The following is a 24,836-nucleotide window of genomic DNA, read 5'->3' as shown; positions in this document are numbered from 1 at the left end:
AAAAGTGCAAAACATTTAAGCTATTGTTTGCTCAAAGAATATCTCCCTCCTTAATTACCAGGGACTATTACACTTGGTTTGCTGGTTCATCGTGGTAAGATGCACTTTCACGAAAAAGGAATGGGTCAATATGACCTACATTTTGACTTGAACTCAATGAGAATGCCAAGTTTTTGGGATTCTGCATGCCCAGAGCATATAGCTCCACTTTATTCCAAGCATTTTGGGTTTCTACGTTGAAGGTCAATGTCACTGTTACTATTTTAAGAAAAAAACTTTGTCATCAATTTTTCATCGACTTCATTACTGAATGGAATTTTATGAAATTTGATACAATAAATATACAATAAAGTATGACAAGACCTTGAACAAGTTCACATTTCGGGTTTCTGCGTAAAAGGTAAAAAAAAAAAAGAATTTTCTGTTCATTTCCTCATACATATCCTTCGTGATGCCTTGTGGTAATATTATGTATTCTGGATATAGTGAAATTTTCTTTATAACCAATAATAAAACTGTGACGGATGTGTTTACCTGAATAAAATCATTAATATACATCTGTATATTTACACATGACAGGAAAAAATATCAGTATAAAGCTTCACAAATACAGGCAAAAATAAATCTCATGCAAAATATTAATTTGTCAGTTAACGGTATGTTGATACTTGTGTCACAGAATAAATGTAACACCTTTGTTTACTGTCACCTGTGTCCCCTTTGTGCTGTTTCACCTTTAACGACGACTCCCAGCTGGTCCTGGTCATCATTGTGAATTAAATCTCGTTAGAGATGTACTGTGCAGTGATCAGAGCCCGCGGTCAGGTTATATCTCTGTAACGTCCATAGGTACACTGAATTACAGCTGTGTTGTGGTCAGTAGTGGACACAGTGGTCAATTGCTTTTATAAACAGGTGACATAAAGCACTGGTCGTCACACTACCATTACACAAACAGCTGACATAATATATTGGTCGTCACACTACCATCACACAAACAGGTGACATAATACATTACCGTCGTCACACTACCATCACACAAACAGCTGACATAATACATTGGTCTACACAAACAGGTGACAAATTACATTGGTCGTCACACTACCATTACACAAACAGGTGACATAATGCATTGGTCGTCACACTACCATTACACAAACAGGTGACAAATTACATTGGTCGTCACACTACCATTACACAAACAGGTGACATAATACATCAGTCGTCACACTACCATTGCTTGATCTTGTTGAGAAGGAAACCAATATAGAATCAATATTTTATTGTCAAATAACCTAGGTACATTGTATATTTACATTTCAAAAGTTCTGCACGAAGCCTATATCTAAAATGTGAAGGTTAATTCTGCATATCGGTTATAAAAAGTTCCGTTTTAAGGAAATTACCTAGCATATTTTAAAAATTAGATTTGTTGGAATGAACTTCAAACCAGAAATACTGCAAGGGTCTTGGTAAGGTGTTGGCACAATATCCTTAATTCGATATTGGTATGTTAACCACTAAATAGGAGTTAGCAGGTAATATGATATGACCTTCAGTATTGTCCAATGACCTTGAGTGAATTAAGCATTACTGTTATGACCTTGATTGAGAATTGGTGCAATGCCATTGTAATAACCTTGGAGTATTTTTTAATGTATATTGATCTTGATGTATTTTTGTTGCCTTGAAAATAAATGCAGAATTGGTGCAATACTCTTGATTAAGAGTTGATATAATGACTGATAAAAAAAATGGATGTAATGACTTTGAGAATTTATTAAACAATCTTCCATGTGAAAACAGATTTGCCTCTGTTACGATAATTAATCCAGCTATCTGTCTTAATGAGCAAGGAAAGAAAAATAATAGCTTGGTGTCAAGAGTCAGTAGCATTCAAAAAAGTGTCAGGTGATTATGTACATAAAGAAACGGTGTTAGCACTCGACCCCACTGTTCTTGTGTGAGAAGAAGCTCTAGACCCCCCAGATACCAATTAAAGTACGATACAGATGTACGCTTTGTACATAACCTCCCATGGTGCCAGGGTAATAGTCGTAAGGGCCAACTATATGTGTTGAAGGTCTATTATTGCATTTTTGGGAAAGCCTTTTAAGGCACTTCTTACGTATTCCACATCTTAGAAAGATGTGATGTGAGCAAAATCTATAAGATCAGATATTGTATAATGCCACTATCCAGGCAGTGGTTTTTGAGGACAAATCTCCTTTTCTGTCATTGTTTTCTAGCCATGTTAGCATGCATACTTGCCAACATTTTGAAATCTCAATGGGGGAGATGACGGGTGCTCAGAATTAAAAACGAAATAAAACATGTGATTAAAGACACTGCATGGGGAAAAAATGACATTTCGTAATTGCATCTTTTGAGCTGTTCTTTCAGATGAAATCATCAGATCTTACAAAATAAACATAGTCTAGCAAATTAGGGTTCAAAATCGGGAGTCTCCTTCCATAATAGGAAGAATTGGCGTGTATGTGTAGCATATACATACTGCAGGATTTACACAATAGAATCTTTATACTACATGTATATGAAATATTTTGAGTTTGTATAGAACAGAACTGCCTGTGTTTAACTATGAAGTGTGATGGTGTGATATAGAGTGGAACTGCTTGATCTTAAATATGTAAAGTAGCAGTGAACACAACAGAGAAGGCTTGTTGTGTAGAAGGTGCCCCCGTATACACTACAAAGATATATTTTATGAAGAAATATTGTGTCTCCTCTGCCAGCGGGGAGTTTTATGATAGAGCTATCCCGTTCAGATATTGTCATCTAGATATAGCATTCTCTTAACAATTCTCACACCTTTACAGAATGGTCTCCATGTGATAAAGTCATACACCTCTATATATGGAATTCTATGTAAAAAAACCTTTCACTTTCATATTAAATATTTAGAATCAAAGATAAATGTTTGGTGTGATCCCTGAATCACTGCCAAAATCTGTACCTACACATTAGAAACGGATTGTCTGGCTTGACTGTAGCTTTGATAAACCATTTCTAAAACGAAAGCCATGCTTTGCAGGAATTTTTATGAAAAATAAATATGAAGATAAAATAAACAAATTACAGTCAGCAACAGTGCTCTGAGTGCAAAGATTTGGCAGGGCTAGACCAAAATTCTAACTGTGGACTTCAGATTGCTGTTCAGAGCTATATAGTCATTGGATTATAGTCCTTGTCTGAATGTGCTACAGTTATATCGGGATCCTTTAACAGGTATAAGTTCAATGAGATAATGTACCTCCATGTGTTCAGAGAGATTAGGTACACAATACTGGAACCCCAAGAGGTTTAACTTGTACTTTAAATAAAAGACTATCTATCTTGATAAAGTCACTGTTAATTAAAAGACAGGTTAGATGCTTGAGGCAGTTTTCATAAATTAAAGTCTACAAAATTGAACAAATTCAATACATATTCTTTGTTAAGAGCCTGAAGTCAGATCTGGACAATGAAGGGTCGACCTATTCAGTTTGAAAAACTAGCCCCTGGCAAGTTCTGGATACGTAAGTCTGGATAAGGAGTGTTAGGGTTGGAATTTCTGTCTCCAGCAGACATAGCAGATTGATTATTTCTCTGCCACTGTTGTAGTATATAGATACTGTGATACGTACTGCTGTCTGGGGTTGGTGAAGTAGACACATATCACATCGGTAACGACACGTTCAGCTCCTCAGTACCCTCTATAGTACTGCTGTCTGGGGTTGGTGAAGTAGACACATATCACATCGGTAACGACACGTTCAGCTCCTCAGTACCCTCTATAGTACTGCTGTCTGGGGTTGGTGAAGTAGACACGTATCACATCGGTAACGACACGTTCAGCTCCTCAGTACCCTCTATAGTACAGTGTATCTGTAACTATGGACATTCATAAGGAAATCAACTTCCCAAGGACATAGAATTGAATTTAAATGTAATAAAATTTCCAGAATTTTGTATAGAAATATCTTTTTTTTGGTTATATTGCATGACTAGGATCATTTATAATCTTTGGACATGAAGGGGTTTTACAAACATGTTCAGAATTTACGTTAATGTATTTTTATGGTACGGTTGCTTCTATACACCTTTCCTCTTCACACCACTGTATGCCTGTTCATATGTCTGGGTTAACCTCCTGCCTTGCTACCTTTCCTGATCTGCTTTGTGCACTAAAATCTTTTTCCACCATCAATATTAATTAAATTGTATGTAGCAATATTTTTCTCTTGTTCACAAAATGTAGAATAATAATATGCTTCATTTAAATTTCTCACCTTTAAATACATTTGTTACAATTTTACCAGTGTAAGAAAGGAAATTATTATTTTGATAAGTAATTCATCTTCATTCACTGTAACGAAGATGACAAAATCTAGTGATGATCACCAAATCTCCGTTTCTGATACCTAATTCTGCCCAGGATAGCAGAACATCTATATTCCACATTCACACATAATGATTTGCTCTTTTCTCCCACTTCTTAACCAAAATTTTGGCAAAATTGGACAAAGACAATGTAAATGCAACACTTCATGAAGCAGAATTTCTGGATACCCCATATTTGTAAGTGTCAGAAAAAAGTACCATATTCCACAAATTTAAAGATCTGAGCAAGGCGTTTGAAACAAGCTTGTACAACAAGTCTGATGTTCCCGTGGTGGTGTACGTCACACTTACCATCACCAAGCTTGTACAACAAGTGTGATGTTCCCGGGGTGGTGTACGTCACACTTACCAACACAAAGCTTGTACAACAAGTGTGATGTTCCCGTGGTGGGGTACGTCACACTTACCAACACAAAGCTTGTACAACAAATGTGATATTCCCGTGGTGGTATACGTCACACTTACCAACCCCAAGCTTGTACAACAAGTCTGATGTTCCCGTGGGGGCGTACGTCACACTTACCAACACCAAGCTTGTACACCAAGTGTGATGTTCCCGTGGTGGTATACGTCACACTTACCAACACAAAGCTTGTACAACAAATGTGATATTCCCGTGGTGGTATACGTCACACTTACCAACTCCAAGCTTGTACAACAAGTGTGATGTTCCCGTGGTGGTGTACGTCACACGTACCAACACAAAGCTTGTACAACAAGTGTGATATTCCCGTGGTGGTATACATCACACTTACCAACACCAAGCTTGTACAACAAGTGTGATGTTCCCGGGGTGGTGTACGTCACACTTACCAACACCAAGCTCGTACAACAAGTCTGATGTTCCCGTGGTGGTGTACGTCACATTTACCAACACCAAGCTTGTACAACAAGTCTGATGTTTCCGTGGTGGTGTACGTCACACTTACCAACACAAAGCTTGTACAACAAGTGTGATGTTCCCGTGGTGGTGTACGTCACACTTACCAACACAAAGCTTGTACAACAAGTGTGATATTCCCGTGGTGGTATACGTCACACTTACCAACACCAAGCTTGTACAACAAGTGTGATGTTACCATGGTGGTGTACGTCACACTTACCAACACCAAGCTTGTACATCAAGTCTGATGTTCCTGTGGTGGTGTACGTCACACTTACCAACACCAAGCTTGTACACCAAGTGTGATGTTCCCGTGGTGGTATACGTCACACTTACCAACTCCAAGCTTGTACAACAAGTGTGATGTTCCCGTGGTGGTTTACGTCACACTTACCAACACCAAGCTTGTACACCAAGTGTGATGTTCCCGTGGTGGTATACGTCACACTTACCAACACCAAACTTGTACAGCAAGTGTGATGTTCCCGTGGTGGTGTACGTCACACTTACCAACACCAAGCTTGTACAACAAGTCTGATGTTACCATGGTGGTGTACGTCACACTTACCAACACCAAGCTTGTACAACAAGTGTGATGTTACCATGGTGGTGTACGTCACACTTACAAACACCAAGCTTGTACAACAAGTCTGATGTTCCCGTAGTGGTGTACGTCACACTTACCAACACCAAGCTTGTACAGTAAGTCTGATGTTCCTGTGGTGGTGTACGTCACACTTACCAACACCAAGCTTGTACGACAAGTCTGATGTTCCCGTGGTGGTGTACGTCACATTTACCAACACCAAGCTTGTACAACAAGTCTGATTTTCCCGTGGTGGTGTACGTCACACTTACCACCACCAAGCTTGTACAACAAGTCTGATGTTACCATGGTGGTGTACGTCACACTTACCAACACCAAGCTTGTACAGTAAGTCTGATGTTCCTGTGGTGGTGTACGTCACACTTACCAACACCAAGCTTGTACGACAAGTCTGATGTTCCCGTGGTGGTGTACGTCACATTTACCAACACCAAGCTTGTACAACAAGTCTGATGTTACCATGGTGGTGTACGTGACACTTACCAACACCAAGCTTGTACAACAAGTCTGATTTTCCCGTGGTGATGTACGTCACACTTACCAACACCAGCATTGCTACAGTCAGTCAATTGACATTTGGACACTTTTTAATTGTGATGTCATGATCATAATTAAGTACGTCACACTTACCAACACCAAGCTTGTACAACAAGGGTGATGTTCCCGTGGTGGTGTACGTCACACTTACCAACACCAAGCTTGTACAAGAAGTCTGATTTTCCCGTGGGGGTGTACGTCACACTTACCAACACCAGCATTGCTACAGTCAGTCAATTGACATTTGGACACTTTTTAATTGTGATGTCATGATCATAATTAAGTACGTCACACTTACCAACACCAAGCTTGTACAGTAAGTCTGATGTTCCTGTGGTGGTGTACGTCACACTTACCAACACCAAGCTTGTACGACAAGTCTGATGTTCCCGTGGTGGTGTACGTCACCCTTACCAACACCAAGCTTGTACAACAAGTGTGATTTTCCCGTGGTGGTGTACGTCACACTTACCACCACCAAGCTTGTACAACAAGTCTGATTTTCCCGTGGTGATGTACGTCACACTTACCAACACCAGCATTGCTACAGTCAGTCAATTGACATTTGGACACTTTTTAATTGTGATGTCATGATCATAATTAAGTACGTCACACTTACCAACACCAAGCTTGTACAGCTAATGTGATGTTCCCGTGGTGGTATACGTCACACTTACCAACACCAAGCTTGTACAGCTAATGTGATGTTCCCGTGGTGGTATACGTCACACATACCATCACCTAGCTTGTACAACAAGTGTGATGTTCCCGTGGTGGTGTACGTCACACTTACCAACACCAAGCTTGTACAACAAGTCTGATTTTCCCGTGGTGGTGTACGTCACACTTACCAACACCAGCATTGCTACAGTCAGTCAATTGACATTTGGACACTTTTTAATTGTGATGTCATGATCATAATTAAATGCTGTAAGATGATTTTGACCGTGATTTTGACCTCATTAATAGTAATGGTCACTGAGTGCAACCATGTGGGGTACATGTATCATTCATCAATGTTCCACATGGGACAGGTGCATCTTTCTTATGCAGAAAGGTGGAGTGCAGATACAATAATGTGTTACCTATGTTTTAGTAATTAACAATATTGATTGTGATATTGCTGTACAAAGGTCACATGTGTCTGGACATTATAATTAAATGTCCTCACCCAATGTTTATTTTTTTGGGTTAACTGGTAATCTTTTGCCATTTTGAAAAGTGCTTTACAGTGAACAGAAAATGCCATGGTTTAATGTTAATTTCAATCTCTGTTATAATGGTTGTGATATTATCTTTTATAAAGCAGAATGGGAAATATTTTCCCATAGAACAATCTATGTAGCATTTTTAGGTCACCTGAGCTTTGCTCAAGTGACCTATTCCAATCGCTTTTCGTCCGTCGTCGTCCGTCGTCCTTCGTCCGTCGTGCGTCGTGCGTAAACTTTTACATTTTCAACTTCTTCTCAAGAACCAGTGGATGGATTTTTTTCAAACTTGGTCAGAATCATCCTTGGTAGATGAGGCTTCAAAATTGTAAAATTGGGATTCCTACCCCCACCCCTGGGGCCAGGGCGGGGCCCCAAAGGGAAAATTATCCAATATTTCAAAAATCTTCTTCTCCAGACTCACAGGTACTACAGTGATTTTCTCTACGTGGAAAGAAAGATCATCAGGGGCTTTACTTAAATTGTAAATTTCAGGACCCCCGAGCTATCCGTTCTCCCTTGGGGAGGGGGTAAAGTTTACTATAGTTTATATAGGGAAATAACACTTTTGGGTATATTTTGACAACTTTCTGTAGGAAATTATTTTTACTTGGTGAGAATTATCCTTGGAGGTAGATGGTTTCAAATTGTAAAATTGAGATTCCTACCCCGACCCCTGGGGCCAGGGCGGGGCCCCAAAGGGAAAATTAATCAATATTTCAAAAATCTTCTTCTCCAGACTCAGAGGTACTACAGTGATTTTCTTTACGTGGAAAGAAAGATCATCAGGGGCTTTATTTAAATTGAAAATATCAGGACCCCGAGCTATCCGTTCTCCCTTGGGGAGGGGTTAACGTTTAATATAGTTTATATAGGGAAATAACACTTTTCGGTATATATTTTATATATTTTCAGCAGAAAATTGCTCAAACTTAGTCAGAATCATCTTGGGTAAATGAGAGTTTTACTTTGTAAAATTAGGATTCCTGCCCCATCCCCAGGGGCTAGAGCGGGGCCCCAAAGGAAACATTTACCAATATTTTCAAATTCTTATCCATTGATGACATGACAAGTATTGTATTTCACTTAGTTTACATGCTGATTTCCACATCACATCTAAACAATAAAATAAAGCTACCAGTATCTATGATATAACTCAGGTGACCGCTAAGGCCCTTGGGCCTCTTGTATCAGGATACATTTTCTACCCCATTTTTCTCATTTTCTCCCTGATCTCTGTCACACCATTGCCTCAGGTTAGTCACTGTTAGACTGGAAATGACACCATTGTCTCAGGTTAGTCACTGTTAGACTGGAAATGACCCCATTGCCTCAGGTTAGTCACTGTTAGACTGGATATGACACCATTGCCTCAGGTTAGTCACTGTTAGGCTGGAAATGAAACCATTGCCTAAGGTTAGTCACTGTTAGACTGGAAATGACACAATTGCCTCAGGTTAGTCACTGTTAGACTGGAAAAGCCACCATTGCCTCAGGTTAGTCACTGTTAGACTGGATATGACACCATTGCCTCAGGTTAGTCACTGTTAGGCTGGAAATGACACCATTGCCTCAGGTTAGTCACTGTTGGACTGGAAATGACACCATTGCCTCAGGTTAGTCACGGTTAGACTGGAAATGACACAATTGCCTCAGGTTAGTCACTGTTAGACTGGAAAAGCCACCATTGCCTCAGGTTAGTCACTGTTAGACTGGAAATGACCCCATTGCCTCAGGTTAGTCACTGTTAGACTGGAAATGACCCCATTGCCTCAGGTTAGTCACTGTTAGACTGGATATGACACCATTGCCTCAGGTTAGTCACTGTTAGACTGGAAATGACCCCATTGCCTCAGGTTAGTCACTGTTAGACTGGAAATGACACCATTGCCTCAGGTTAGTCACTGTTAGACTGGAAATGATTGGAATGCTATTAACGTACAGTTGGTAGAACGTTTAACTAATTAATTCACTCTGTTTAGTCAATAAGATTTATCTTATATTAAGTTATCATTCATTTCCAGAGAAGAAGTTACATTAGTTGTTATTTCTTAAGATTTTTGTGGATAAAGAAATTTAAAGCTTTAAATAAAATTGTATGGTGTTGGTAAATGTATACATGTTTAGAAAGCTATGTGACATAAACTGAAAACTCGGTCAAAGCAATTAAAGATAAGTTTCATACTTGATTGGTTTTAAGTTAGTACTGAAAAACATTTAGTGAATATAGTGTTGTGAGTTGTGTTTGGTATATGTGTTATGTATTGCCCTCCAGGAAAAATGATAAGCCAGGGCTAAAACAAGGAAACATTCATTTGAATAGATAAACCCGTTGTTAGATATACAAATAGTGTGGGTAACATGCTAGATATATAATGAAGACACAGTGTGTGTTACATAACAGATTTCAGAGGTGTAGTTGTCAAATTTCAAGAAAAAATGGATGAAAAAAAGCTAGTCATAATTTTCTTCATACTTAAAAATGTTCTATTAAGAATAACTTGTTCAAGTACTTTTTTTACAGGTGACGTATCCCATAGAAATCACATCTTCATTTTATACAATTACAGTTTTGTGATAAAAGATGGTATTCTTCAAAAAGAAAGAAAATCGAAAAATATAAAAACTGCATGGATCAAACTTAGGACCTGTATATTGCCACTTCTCCTCTTTACCAGTGTTGCTGAGATTACAAATGCATGGCATCAAAATGAGATGTGAAGTACCTTGAAAAGGGAGATAATTCTAAACCAGAAAAGCATCTTTTGCTTGTTTCTTTTTGTATATATTATGATACTACTTGAAGTAAAAAATAACCAGCTTAGAGTTGAACTCTCCTTCATAAATATGACTGATAATTATCATCACTCCTTTAAAGTCGATTACTACACAGAACTGGTGCAGCATACACGTTACGGTAGATGTATATATACAGGTTCTCTGTCGACACTTACAATCCACTAAATACCAGGCTGTCATAATTGTTATGTGATAATCTATTCCTCTGAGTAAAATACAATTTCCTAATCCTTTGCTGTTCCTTGCCTATAAGCATAATACAACCAGCCAATATATAGTATAGGTGATTATAGAAGTAGCATGTTTACATTTGTATTTTGTTCTGAAGTATTAGCCTATGGGTATGAAAACTTATTTTCTTATTTATAAGGATCTGTATACACCAGTTATATCTACTCCTAACTTATTCCCTTTGTACCCTGTAGTTCCCTATAGTATATAACATCTGTTAGAGTTAAAGCTTTGAGCTCTTTACTGATGACAATGGCAGGCAATATAAAAGCCTGAATTGCTGCCATCTGAAACCCATTACCAAGGTAAGCAATTTTCTTGTTTACATCATTTATATGTATTTGTATTTTTTGGAGCTGTTTTTGAGTTTTTCAAATAATTTGTTTCCTTATTACAAAATAAGGGTGGCCAAAGTTGAGGTGCCCTGCGTTCCTCCCGTATTACAACAACATGCAGGCTCTAACATGATGCAATGTTTCATTCACTTTCATTAATTTTTCACATATTGCTAGTTGTAGAATTGATTTAAATTGGAGTTTGTTTGCTTTAATTTTTGAGAAGCAATGATATAAGATAAGGAATTAGGCGATAAAATAATTAAAAATAACAGTCATCCAAGACAACTGATAAAAATCCCTGTTTATCTCCATAATTAACCTGCATCACCTCAGCCAGATCCAGAGTGTTAGGACATGCATCCACTGAAACCATTGTGACATCATCATAAATGACATCAACAAACCAGCAACGACATTGTAGTGTGATACGGGGCTTGTTGGTTGTTTAATGTAATGTAATGGTATTGCTATAGAATGTTTTAGGGTAGGAGCACTAGGTCATTTATAATACCTTTCCCTATATAAATAAATATCTTTTGTCCTTTAAGCCTTTGCTGTATGTAGTCCCACTTATTAACCTAACTGTTCAAGTATAGTACAAGCATGTACCTGGCCGGTATTATGACTACAATGTTTCATCATTTGGAAACCTGAAGTAAGTATGTAGATCCCCAGTAATATACTAACTGCTTCTCTTTCAGTACTATATGATGTTATTTAATGCTGACTGTGATGTCGGCCTTATTTTGGGTAGAGTATTGTAGGTTTGAGTGTCATATATAGCTCTGTGCTAAACCTTACTGTGATTGTCAGAGACACTGACTGAGCCACTAGCTGTGGAGAGAGCATGTCCTCCGATTAATCTGCTATACACAGTGAGAGGGTGTCCTTAACACAATGTGTATCCCATCCGGGGGTGTATTGGCCTTCATGCCTGTGTGGTATATACTACTGATTACAGGTATGCCAGGTGGACCGTTGACTGTGACATCACAAAGTTACCTGTGCTCCTACGACTACAGTCACAACTTCATATTTACCTTCAAGTCTGTTTTATAACAAACGACAATACTGGGAGGATTGTGTTAAGTGTATATAACTTATGTAGGGGTGAAACAAGTTACCTGTTACCGGGATAGTAACGAGGTACTGCATGATCTACAGGTGTGTCATGTGCTGATGATTCTGTGGACAGCTTACTCCTGTATCTATCAACTGTAAATCTTGGGATGATCAAATTGTTATCATTGTATGCTAACAGCATAAACAATATATAGCAAGGTATGTACCATAACCTATTTTTGCCTTACATTTTTACATTAAGCGTATCTGCTTTGTTGTATCATTTGTCAATGGTGTCTTCAAAGTATGTTTTTGTCGTTAGTAAGTTTACCTAATAATCATGATCATCACAGTCTAAACATTAATCATATATGGTCATCTCCTGTGAACATCACATACCATGAGCGGATACTAAGATACACTTATATGTTTAGGATATTAAGATTCACCCATATTTTCTGATGATATGCCCATGCTCAGCAATAAGCCCATGCTCAGCAATAAGCCCATGCTCAGCAATAAGCCCATGCTCAGCAATAAGCCCATGCTCAGCAATAAGCTCAATCCCTCCATGCTACACAGATTTTCTAGGCAAATCTGATCTAAAATAAGCACTTATGTTAGGGTCAGACTTTGAAGTAAGTTTGGTACTTAGTGTTCCTTCTTCATAAACTTAGACCCTCTGTATAAGGACATATAGATACTGTCTATAAGGACATAGATACTGTCTATAAAGACATATAGATACTTTCTATAAGGACATAGATACTGTCTATAAGCTAGGTCATAGATACTTTCTATAAGGACATATATTCTGTCTATAAGGTCATAGATCCCTTCCAGCTGTCAGATGTAATAATACATATCAGCGGTAAATATTTCATTCAAATACATGTAAAAGTTTTAGGCACAGACGTTAATGCTAAAACTATCATGTTATATGCCTTCCAATGTTAATTATGTTATATGCCCTTCCAATGTTAATTATGTTATATTCCTTCCAATGTTAACTATGTTATATGCCTTCCAATGTTAATTATGTTATATGCCTTCCAATGTTAATTATGTTGACACTAGTATGTATGGTCAGGTGTATATTGACAGTTATATACAGGTAAATATACTTGTAAATATACTAAATATACAGGTAAATATACAGGTAAATATACAGACATCCAGTTATGTTGACTTATATAAACAGGTTAACACTTATGTAAAGGTAAATACAATTTTACAGGAATACAGGTATGTTGACATTTATTTCCAAGTACATGATAATGATGGGACATGTAGAAAGCTTTATATAAAGCGGTAAGTAATTAACAATTTAGAGGATATGGGCGGATTGGTCGAGTGGTTAACACTTCGGCCTTCCACACAGGCGGCCGGGGTTCGATCCTCGAAGTTGTCGCACGCATGGAATATCAGAGAAAGTGTTTTTTTCCTGCCCACACAACTCCTAGGTGGAGTAAAAAATGGTCTGGGGTGGATGTTGCAGTATCTGTGCTGTAGCATTCAAGTGAGGTGGCACTATAAAAGATGCCGTTGGAAGAACGGTCCCACTACAAAACAGAACTCGATACATCTCCAGCACACACGCAGGCATACACAGATAGGGTGATATTAGCCAGGTGGCATAGGACTAGTAGTTAGGGCCTGATAAGGCAGCTCCTGGGAATTCCTCAAAAATTGTATTGATTAATGTATATGCTAATTGAATTAATTGTATATCTATGTACTCTAAAGCGCTTTAGAGTGGCTTATGTTAGCTAGATAGGGCACTATATCAAATGTTGCATATTGTTATTATTATCACAGGTGTGCTGACATTGATTTACAAGGTAGAAGTTGTCTCGGGTGGTTTTATCTTGTGTTAAGAGGACTTGAATAGGTCAGGTAATCAACAACCAACAGACAACAAATTCTTCAATGAAACTCTTGATCAAGCATGTCATTGGCTGTGCTGATGTGAGTGATGTCATAAAGTCTATTTCTTTTCATGTGAAGTATTTAATATATTTTGTTTCATGGTGAAGGTTTTTTAGACCTATATATAATTAACCCAGAACTATAATTAGAAGTTTGTAGTTATGATCTACATCACGACACAGTGCTACACTGCCTTTATTGACTTACCTGTATAATCTACTCAGGTAGGGTATTATCTGATATCTACACACCTGTTGATAAAGGTAACATCAGGTCAATTGTCAATAAGTGTAAATATATGTCAGATATTGCTGTACGTGATCAATTAAAATACATACTACATGTATAAAAGTATCAACTTTATTTATTTTACAACAATTTTGAAACAAGTTTTTGCAGCTTATATTAATCACTCTTGTTGGCCCAGATGTTAGTGTGCGGGGGTCTTAGTGTGGGAGGAAACCGGAGGACCCGGAGAAAACCCACGTAGTTGGGCAGGTGATGGCCCAGATGTTAGTGTGCGAGGGTCTTAGTGTGGGAGGAAACCGGAGTACCCGGAGAAAACCCACGTGGTTTGGCAGGTGACCCAATACCTTTTCACAACCGATTCAGATTGGGGAATCGAACCCCGGGCGCCTTGTTGAAAGACAGGTGTGCTATGCACTGCGCCACCCGACCACCCTTTTGAGACTATATGTTAGGAGGAACTATTTTTAAAATTGTCGTATGATAGAATTTATTTTATTTTTTAAGGGTATGGTAAATGTGTGGTTCACTTGATATAACTGTTGTGTTGTAATCAGGTACATACTGCTATGTACAGACAGAGATGTGACCTTTGCTAAATACCACAATAACATGGGGACAAATCGTAGGACTTTGACCTGCAATACTTAACCCTGGAGTATGTCAGCTGAAGGGCATGGGAGCAATGAATTGTGGAATGGAGTGAGTATGACTACAGGTAGAGATTTCATCTCCTCCACATTATAGGTATAATGTCCCCTCCCTAAATTACAAGTGCTGGTTTTATCGATTTTAGTAATGCACTAGTGTTGAAAATTAATTAAATGCATTTTTTGCAGCCAGAAAAAATACAATTTTTAACAATTTAACTTGATTAATGTTGTGACAGTAGAGCAGCCATCCTGATGAGAATAGGCTGCTGTTTGATGACTATTTACAATGTACAGTTTGTGGTGTGTTTTAGCAGTATACTAATATCAAGTTTATATCAATAATGATGTGAAATAGAATCAGAATTTCCCTGTGGAGATGAGCTTAAGAGGTTTCTGAACATTGTGACCCTGAACAATGATATACATTCAGGATTGCTCTAGTCGGCTTTGCATGTGTTAGCTATACGCAGTACACTATACAATCCTCGTTTGTAGCTGGAGACTAATTGCCTGCTGTGTTTGTGGTATATGGGGACATCTCTTTTGTGCCTTTAAAGAAGACATGATTTTGTTGTCATGAAGATGTGTTTCAATTTCATGTTTGACTTTTATTTGTTGGAGGAAAGAGGCATGCATTATAAGTTTGTTCTGGTAATTCTTTAAGGTGAAGAATATATCCTGATATCTCGTTTCTACAGATGTATTTCATGTAAAACATATCTTACCATACATTTTACAGAATTACAGTGCGAGTCTAAAATTCAAACTTACTGTAGGAACTATCCAGCTGCCAATCCTACACTCATTCTACTCCTGTCAACACATAATCAGAATGAAAGACAGTTACACCGCCAAAAGAAATAGCTCGGAATCAGAAAGTAAACTTGTTTAGGTTGCCTTATCTTCTATATCCAAGGGAGACTACTCCAAGTGGGAAAATCTTTCATGACCCTTTGCATTAAAATATTTCAGTTACATATATCTTCTAAAATATTTGGAGAATAAGCAGGAATATGTTTGAGCATTGTTGTCTATATCCTTGTCAGCATGGTACAGACAGATGAACATGTGTTCATGACCTTCAGATTTTAAGCCACACATCCTTGTCAATCAGATGGGAGATATATGTTATATACCAACCCTAGTGTTTTCTGTAGGCTCTCATATTGAGGACCTACCTTACAATAAAATGGGAAAAAACAATTAATGAAATGACTCGGTTGACCCAGGGACTAATTGATATTAGCGGGCTGCTTTGATCCCTTCACAATTAAAGCTACAAGGTTTACAGAATCACTAAGACTGGTTTACCCACAAAAACAAGCTGGCGTACATATGTGCTCATCAGTTACAATGTAGACTGTCGGGCTATTGTAGTTATGCTTCAGGTCTTTTTTGGCAAAATATTGCTTAGCAACAGTCACACGATGATGAATCAATCATGACTGCTGATTGGTCACCAAACAGACCTCCACATCAGCTGGTTCAGACAAAAGTCTGTCAGTTCCATTCATAATGTTTTTATTTACCTATAACTTTGTTGTTTATGATGCCTACAGTGATAATGTCATTCTGAAATTTCTATAAGGCATGCACATTTACATGTATATTGTGCATTCCTGCTAGGGAAAGTCTTTTCTTCCACCTCCACGAAATTGTCTCCCTTTTTACCTGTCACCCTATGGAGTATGATTTCTCTAGTCACACCCTAGAGTATGCAGATTTCTCTCTCATCGTCTAGGGTATGATTTCTCTGTCACCCCTTTGGGTATGATTTCTCTGTCACCCTCTAGTGTATGATTTCTCCGTCACCTTCCAGAGTGTGACTTCTATGTTAATCTCTAGAGTATGATTTCTCTGTCATCGTCTAGGGTATGATTTTCTGTCACACCCTAATATATGATTTCTATGTCACCCCCGAGAATATGATTTATATGTCACTCTCTAGAGTATGATTTCTATGTCATGATTTCTATGGTAACCCCTAGATTATAGTTTCTATGGCACCCCCTAGAGTATGGTTTCTATGTCATGGTTTCTATGGTACCCCCTAGAATATGATTTCTATGTCACCCCCTAGTGTATGATTTCTATGTCATGATTTCTATGGTACCCCCTAGAGTATGATTTCTATGTCATGATTTCTATTTCATGATTTCTATGGTACAACTTAGAGTATGGTTTCTATGGCACCCCGTAGAGTATGATTTCTATGTCACCCCTTAGAGTATGATTTCTTTGTCACCCCCTAAGAGTATGATTTCTATGGCACCCCCTTAGGATTGGGTTTCTCTGTCATCGTCTAGGGTATGCTTTCTATGTTCCCCCCTAGTGTATGATTTCTCTGTCATCGTCTAGGGTATGCTTTCTATGTTCCCCCCTAGTGTATGATTTCTCTGTCATCGTCTAGGGTATGCTTTCTATGTTCCCCCCTAGTGTATGATTTCTCTGTCATCGTCTAGGGTATGCTTTCTATGTTCCCCCCTAGTGTATGATTTCTCTGTCATCGTCTAGGGTATGCTTTCTATGTTCCCCCCTAGTGTATGATTTCTCTGTCATCGTCTAGGGTATGCTTTCTATGTTCCCCCCTAGTGTATGATTTCTCTGTCATCGTCTAGGGTATGCTTTCTATGTTCCCCCCTAGTGTATGATTTCTCTGTCATCGTCTAGGGTATGATTTCTATGTTCCTCCCTAGAGTGTATAAATTTCTCTGTCACCCCTTAGGATTGGGTTTCTCTGTCATCCCTTTGTTATTAAATCTCTGTCCCCCCTCGGGTATGATTTGTTCGTCATCCCCTAGGGTATGCTTTCTCTGTCACTCAAAGAGTATGATTTCTCCATTGTACCCTATGGTATATGCTTTCTTCGTCAACCCTAGAATGTTACAGATAGGACATGATATGGCTTTTCATTGAGGAAAGATTGATCTCTGCCTTGAGGTGGGGCTAATTTGTTAAATCTTTTAAGGTTGTGTTACTTTTCATATATAGTTTCCAAAGAATATGTTTCTAAAGAAACAATGCTTTATAGCTAATGAGTGTCTAACTAAGCTGGAGTCATCAGTTAAATTTTTCATTTCCTTTATGTTGCAAAATTCTTTAATTAAAACTGTACCACTAAAGAAAAGGAGGAAAAATACTTACGCAGGAAATTTACTTGGTCCCTTGAAATTTTGACTTTTTATGACGAACAAGATTTGGCTCCACTAGAACAGTCTGGTTCTGGACTGTCGTTGATTGAAGCTGCGGTGATCAGAGTTAACGGGCTTTCTTGTTAGCTCAGGAACATTTGTTCTGCGCTGGTTTTAATTTACGATTAGTGAGCTCAAGTTACTAGGCAACCAATTCCTTTGTTGTAAAATTGAAAAAAATAGAATATTATAAATGAGAAACTACTGTTGATTCTAAAGCAATCTTAAAATACATTTACAACCATTTGTACTGTAAATGTGTGATGTTTGGGTATAACTATGTGAACTGGTCACATGACACCGGTATAGGTGTGGTTACACTCGCATGTTTCTGCTATGTACTGGTACTGCCTCCTACTGCAGTACGTTTTGCTAGGTTTAAGAGCATCAACTGATTTAGTTGACAGACTCCATGTGTGGTAAAGGACATTACGATTGATTGACTATTAGCAGATTCAGTCAGAAGTCAAGGTCGTAGTTAAAGACAATAATTTTGTGGACAACACAGTAATTTTATAGTTATTGATCAACGTGACAATTGTAATAGATGATTCGGGTATACGGAGGCACTAGGTCAAAAGTCTGAGATTAACAAACAGACAGAAACCATTTATTATCCCTGAACAACCCATTTAATCCGTTCAATCCGAAACGATAAGGCTACTGCACTTACAAAGAAAAATACAGGAAATTTTCTACTTAGCTCTCCTCCAAGCTTTAATGAAACATTTCCATTTCTATCAGTTGAGATGTTTCTTTGATTAGGATGATACAAATAAACTTGATTGAAAAATGTGCATTCTGGTTAATGTTTACGCTCAAGCAAACAGTAATCTGTTGGGGTTTGTATAACTCAAACACATTCTAAAAATATGATTGATTAGTAAGGCAAATAGAATGATTAGATGTGTTTCTATGTCGTCTTGACTGCACTCACCAATTGTTTCGATACAATATCATTACAAAATGACAAAATCACAATTTTCATTCAAATTTCTTTTATTTAAAAACAAAAATTTGATAATTTACTAATTGCATATGATAGACCAAATTTGATGGGACATAAACAGCACAGGTGACCTAAGCCCATCTCCTGAGTAAACAGAATTAAAGACTGTTTCTCATGGTGATTTTATCAGCAAATTAAGGGGTTATGATATTAACCATTAAAATTGGCCCCTGGAGTAAGGATTATGATATTAACCATTGGCCCCTAGGCCTGGAGTAAAGGATATGAAATTAACCATTGGCCCCTGGAGTAAGGGTTATGATATTAACAATTGGCCCCTGGAGTAAGGGTGATGATATTAACCATTGGCCCCTGGAGTAAGGGTTATGATATTAAACATTGGTCCCTGGAGTAAGATTAAAACTCATATTTAATCAGACTTGGTCTATATAGTTTACTGGCAGAGTCGTAGCATGGTTGTCCGTGTTCACGGGCAGTTTGCTGTGGCATATAGAGGCTATATTAATACTTCATCATAGGAGTTGGAACTCCGACAGTTTTAGATTGAAATAGTATGTACACAATTTAATGGAGCTCCCGCTCCTAGAATTATTTATATGTACTTTCAACATGAACGAGTGTTGTAAGTGAGTTATTCTGATTTATATTATAAAAAACATTATGATGGATTCTGCGCCCAACATAAGATGATGTTTGAAAATTTTACAGGATATATCATTTTAAAACCTTTAAAACATCCTTAATTTTTTTTTTTTATTGTATGGATTGACAAAACGAAAAGAAATAAAAGCTTATTTTATATTTTTAAGCTTTATTGACTTGCCTTGGTTGTTGTTCAAAGGTAAAATGATAGTGTCACGTTATGATATAGCCTTTACCTTGCCTTTACCTAGCCTTTACCTAGCCTTTCTAGCCTTTACCTAGCCTTTACCTAGCCTTTACCTTGCCTTTACCTAGCCTTTACCTTGCCTTTACCTAGCCTTTACCTAGCCTTTACCTTGCCCTTACCTAGCCTTTACTTTGACTTTACCTAGCTTTTACCTTGCCTTTACCTTGCCTTTACCTTGCCTTTACCTAGCCTTTACCTAGCCTTTACCTTGCCTTTACCTAGCCTTTACTTTGCCTTTACCTAGCCTTTACCTTGCCTTTATCTTGCCTTTACCTAGCCTTTACCTAGCCTTTACCTAGCCTTTACCTTGCCTTTACCTAGCCTTTACCTAGCCTTTACCTTGCCTTTCCCTAGCCTTTACCTGGCCTTTACCTTGCCTTTACCTAGCCTTTACCTTGCCTTTACATGTACTTCCACCACCACACCTTTCACTTCTGAACAGCCACTTAAAAAAGAATGGAATGTGACAGACGTACACTGCCACATATTATGGGTCAATCTAAAGTAAACTGTTTCCTTATTATTTTAATACTTTTCTTAAGAACTTTATTTGACTGGTGGTATTAATGAAAAGTTCCTGATTTCATTGAAACTAAAAGAATGTACCGCTTTCTTTCTCTGAATACTGTGATGAAATGAAAGGAATATTGTATTTTATCACACAATTATAATACACTTCAGACATAAATTTTATTAATTAGATCATAAGAGGTCATGAAGTTAAACCAAAGGTCATAGAATTAGGCCAGAGGCTGGGAGACAACGATCAAGACTTGATAATGAAGAGATTTGTGCTGGTAAAACAGGAATACAAATCTAGTAAGTGATGATAGCTGATTTAGGTCAGACAATTTGACATTAACTTCAGCAGACGGTCATTGTGATGTGGGATGGTGCTTTACAGTGATTCTCCAGGGTAAGCTGACTATTTCCTCTGAATATGATTCTGACATATTCTACAACAAATATCCCCCGAACACATTGAGGTGAATTTATTGACATACAGACAAAAGCCACAATCTTACATTCCAAATGAAGTAAAATAAGATATTAACTTTGACAATTTACATAGTAGTGTGACACAGACAAGCATTACATCGTAACTGTACATGATTACCTCAGCCCGTTAGTAGAATTCGGGATGAGGCTAATGGATGGGTAATACCAGTCTCTGTCTCTCTTCTCATGCATACTACAGTCATAAGCATAACAATGCATGGACAATAACAATATTTTAATCTTCTTTAATTGTTTCTGCAGTCATATTCAAGGTAGAAAGAGTTCAAATATGATATAGGGTGTAAGAAGTCTGAAGTGGAAGAGATAGAAAGTGATCCTAATTATGATCTAGAGGGTATATACCATGCAGGTTAGGTATAGGGTTGATGGGAAACAAAGTTGAAACTTGATTATAGCTATGATGTATGACCTCGGGGGGCCATCACAAGGTAAAACTGATCCTGACTCCAAAATGCATTAATTCATTGAGCAGCTGGAATGTTAATTTTAAGAACCAGATTGTTTTCTTCACATTCCTAGCCACAGTAAAATACAAGTTTGTAGTTAAACATTCCTTCAAATACAATCAATAAGATGATCAATGTACAAACAAAACAGGTAATCCTGCTTAAGGATTCTGTGGAATCATCCATCTTGTTACATTGTTGACAGATTATTTCTGACATTTTGCATTTTGCCCAAGTTAGAAAAGTTTCTCAAAACTCCACCCAGTCACCGATATGAGGAGAATCTACAGGTAACAGCAGGTGTAGATATTCCCACCAAACTACATCTAATCCCATTGTTTATCACAGGTTTGTCACTGTGTGGGACCCCATACTGGTGTAGATATTCCCATACTGTACTCTATATAATCCCATTGTTTGTCACAGGAAGTCACTGTGTGGGACCTCATACTGGTGTAGATATTCCCATACTGTACTCTACATAATCCCATTGTTTATCACAGGGAGTCACTGTGTGGGACCTCATACTGGTGTAGATATTCCCAATTACTGTACTCTACATAATCCTATTGTTTATCACAGGACCTCATACTGGTGTAGATATTCCCATACTGTACTCTACATAATCCCATTGTTTATCACAGGGAGTCACTTTGTGGGACCTCATACTGGTGTAGATATTCCCAATTACTGTACTCTATATAATCCTATTGTTTATCACAGGGAGTCACTGTTTGGGACCTAGCTCATACTGGTGTAGGGATTCCCATACTGTACTCTATATAATCCCATTGTTTATCACGGGAATAACTGTGTGGGACCTCATACTGGTGTAGGGATTCCCAAACTGTACTCTATATATCACAGGGAGACACGTGCACTGTGTGGGACCTCATACTGGTGTAGGGATTCCCATACTGTACTCTATATAATCCTATTGTCTATCACAGGGAGTCACTGTGTGGGACCCCATACTGGTGTAGGGATTCCCTTACTGTACTCTATATAATCATATTGTTTATCACAGGGAGTCACTGTGTGGGACCTCATACTGGTGTAGGGATTCCCATACTGTACTCTATATAATCCTATTGTTTATCACGGGAATAACTGTGTGGGACCTCATACTGGTGTAGATATTCCCATACTGTACTCTATATAATCCTATTGTCTATCACAGGGAGTCACTGTGTGGGACCTCATACTGGTGGAGATATTCCCATACTGTATACTCTATATAACCCTATTATGCATGACAGATTGTCAATGTTTTGGACTTTACACTTGTATAGGTATTTCCATTTTGAATTACATCAGCTCCTATTGTTTATCACAGGGAGTCACTTTGGGGACTGTATAGATTACGTCAGTCCAGGAACATGCATAAGTATAAAATGCTGTTTAACCATAATAAATTGACAGTAATTTAAATCAGCTTTATACCTTAGCCGAGATTGAGATCTTATTGATAAGACATTTAAATCTTGTAACTAGACAGGTTGCTAGTTTCTTTTGACCTCTTTATTAGCTGTTATTGTTGCAAAAATACCCAGAGTTCACATTTACATGGAGCTGTTGGTATCTACAAGGAAGGTCCTTCAATCTGTGACCTATTGACCTCTGACCTCGGATTCCTACCACCTGTGTGTGTGATAATTAAAACTGCATTCCATGTGCATTGAATTCTTATCTCATACTGTGTACAAACCTGGATCATGGGCAAATATCAATATCATCTTAATTTGAATTTCTTAGCAGTTATGATATACCTGCTGACAAAATAATTTGTGTGACTGGTTTTTCAATTACCTGTGGGATTATATATGCTGTCATAGCTGTCCTCACACACAGATTTAAGGTGAAAGGCGGAAAGATAGGTGTTTAAATTAACTCTAATGTGAGATTAACACAGATAGGTCACAAACAAATTTGTAAGTGAAATATGTAAGGATTTTGCACTAACATTTTTTTTATGCGTATTAAATCCTTACAGCGCTGTACAGTGTATAACCAACATTATATCTGGTTTTATACTTAAACACTTAAAATCTAATGAACTGATCAATAGTTAAACTTTTATATGTTGTATAGTGCTCGGATTTTGTGAAGTCAAATTGTTACTGTTTTGTTCATGGATCAAGTTCTTGGTGTTTTGTATTCACCATTAGTCTCATAGCTTTTACAACTATTCCAAGTCAGAATTGCTTTTGTAAAGGGATACAAAATAATGACCCACTGACAAAAAATATAAAAAAGCGGGTTATTTTGGCTCACCTGGCCTATTATGGATTGGCCCGAGGAATTGTAGGTCCTAGCTATGGGATTTAATGTGCAATAAGTCATGTACTACTTACATACATGTATGAGAATATTTCGTCAGGATTGCTTATAATTATGCAGATAAACAATACTGGCCCTCTGGGCCTCTTGTTTAAAAATTCCATTTGGAAATTTGTGATGATATATGGTAATCCGGCTTTGAACAGCCACTTTGCCCAGATGTCAAAATCCCAGTGTATTTGTTTTTAATTATTTTATTCCAATACACAGAAATACATCAATGGTTCTATTAGAGAAAATTTAATTACAAGCTGATGAGTTTGATTTTACTCAAAACACTTTGATAACTATTGAAATAAGGTTTTAAGTAGATCCCCCCAATTCAGTCTGTAATGTGTTTGTCATATGTAATGTTATTAAGTTCTAAACATGAAACCCATTTAGTTTGTTTTGTTTTGTTTGGGATTTAATGTCCTCGAAATAGCCAGGGTCATATGAGGACAGGTGCCTAGGGAGACACAATAGCCAGGGCCATATATGAGGATGGGTGCCAAGGGAGACACCGCCTGAAACAGAAAGTAGATAGAAGGAAAAGAAAGAACACAGGAAAGATAGGAAACAAAAAAGGTCAAAATCCATATAGACAGACAATTTAAATCATTGTGACCTCATTAAATTTTACAATGGTATATTGACTTCAGCAATTTCACTGTGACGATTCTGTAATTTGTTAAATAAATATAAATCTATCATAATGGACTCTCTTACCATCAAATCACCAACCTTACTGTGTGTAAATTAAAGGACATCAAAGCAACAAGCAGTAGTAAAGACAACTGTAAGTGGGTGTTGTAATACTGTGTACATCTAGCCGAGGAACAGGTGTGCTGGGTCCCAAGGGGTCCACCAGATTGGTGTGGTGTTTCTGTAAGTGGTCTAGGGTGGGACAGTAATAGTGTATTCAGGCTACCTAATCCCACAGTTTAGGAGAATTAGCTGCCAATGTTTCTCTACATAGGAGATATAGATGTCTGCTGATGTTGTGTGTCGGTACAGAAGAGATGTAGATGTCTGCTGATGTTGTGTGTTGGTACAGAAGAGATATAGATGTCTGCTGATGTTGTGTGTCGGTACAGAAGAGAT

General features: G+C 37.7%; 1 protein-coding gene across 1 annotated transcript in view; it reads left to right on the top strand.

Moving 5' to 3' along the window:
* Nucleotides 1-11,906: 11,906 nt before the first annotated feature.
* Nucleotides 11,907-24,836, top strand: part of LOC110467183 — a 124,770-nt gene continuing 111,840 nt past the window's right edge. Inside the window, exon 1 of the mRNA XM_021524156.1 lies at nucleotides 11,907-12,288. The gene's annotated coding sequence lies outside the window, so the exon portion shown is untranslated. The remainder of the gene's footprint in view (nucleotides 12,289-24,836) is intronic.

Source organism: Mizuhopecten yessoensis, unplaced genomic scaffold (genome assembly GCF_002113885.1).
Source record: "Mizuhopecten yessoensis strain PY_sf001 unplaced genomic scaffold, ASM211388v2 scaffold11165, whole genome shotgun sequence".
In the NCBI taxonomy this organism is placed as follows: domain Eukaryota; kingdom Metazoa; phylum Mollusca; class Bivalvia; order Pectinida; family Pectinidae; genus Mizuhopecten; species Mizuhopecten yessoensis.
The sequence above is the reverse complement of the archived record's forward strand: the minus strand, read 5'-3'. Positions and strand labels throughout refer to the sequence as shown.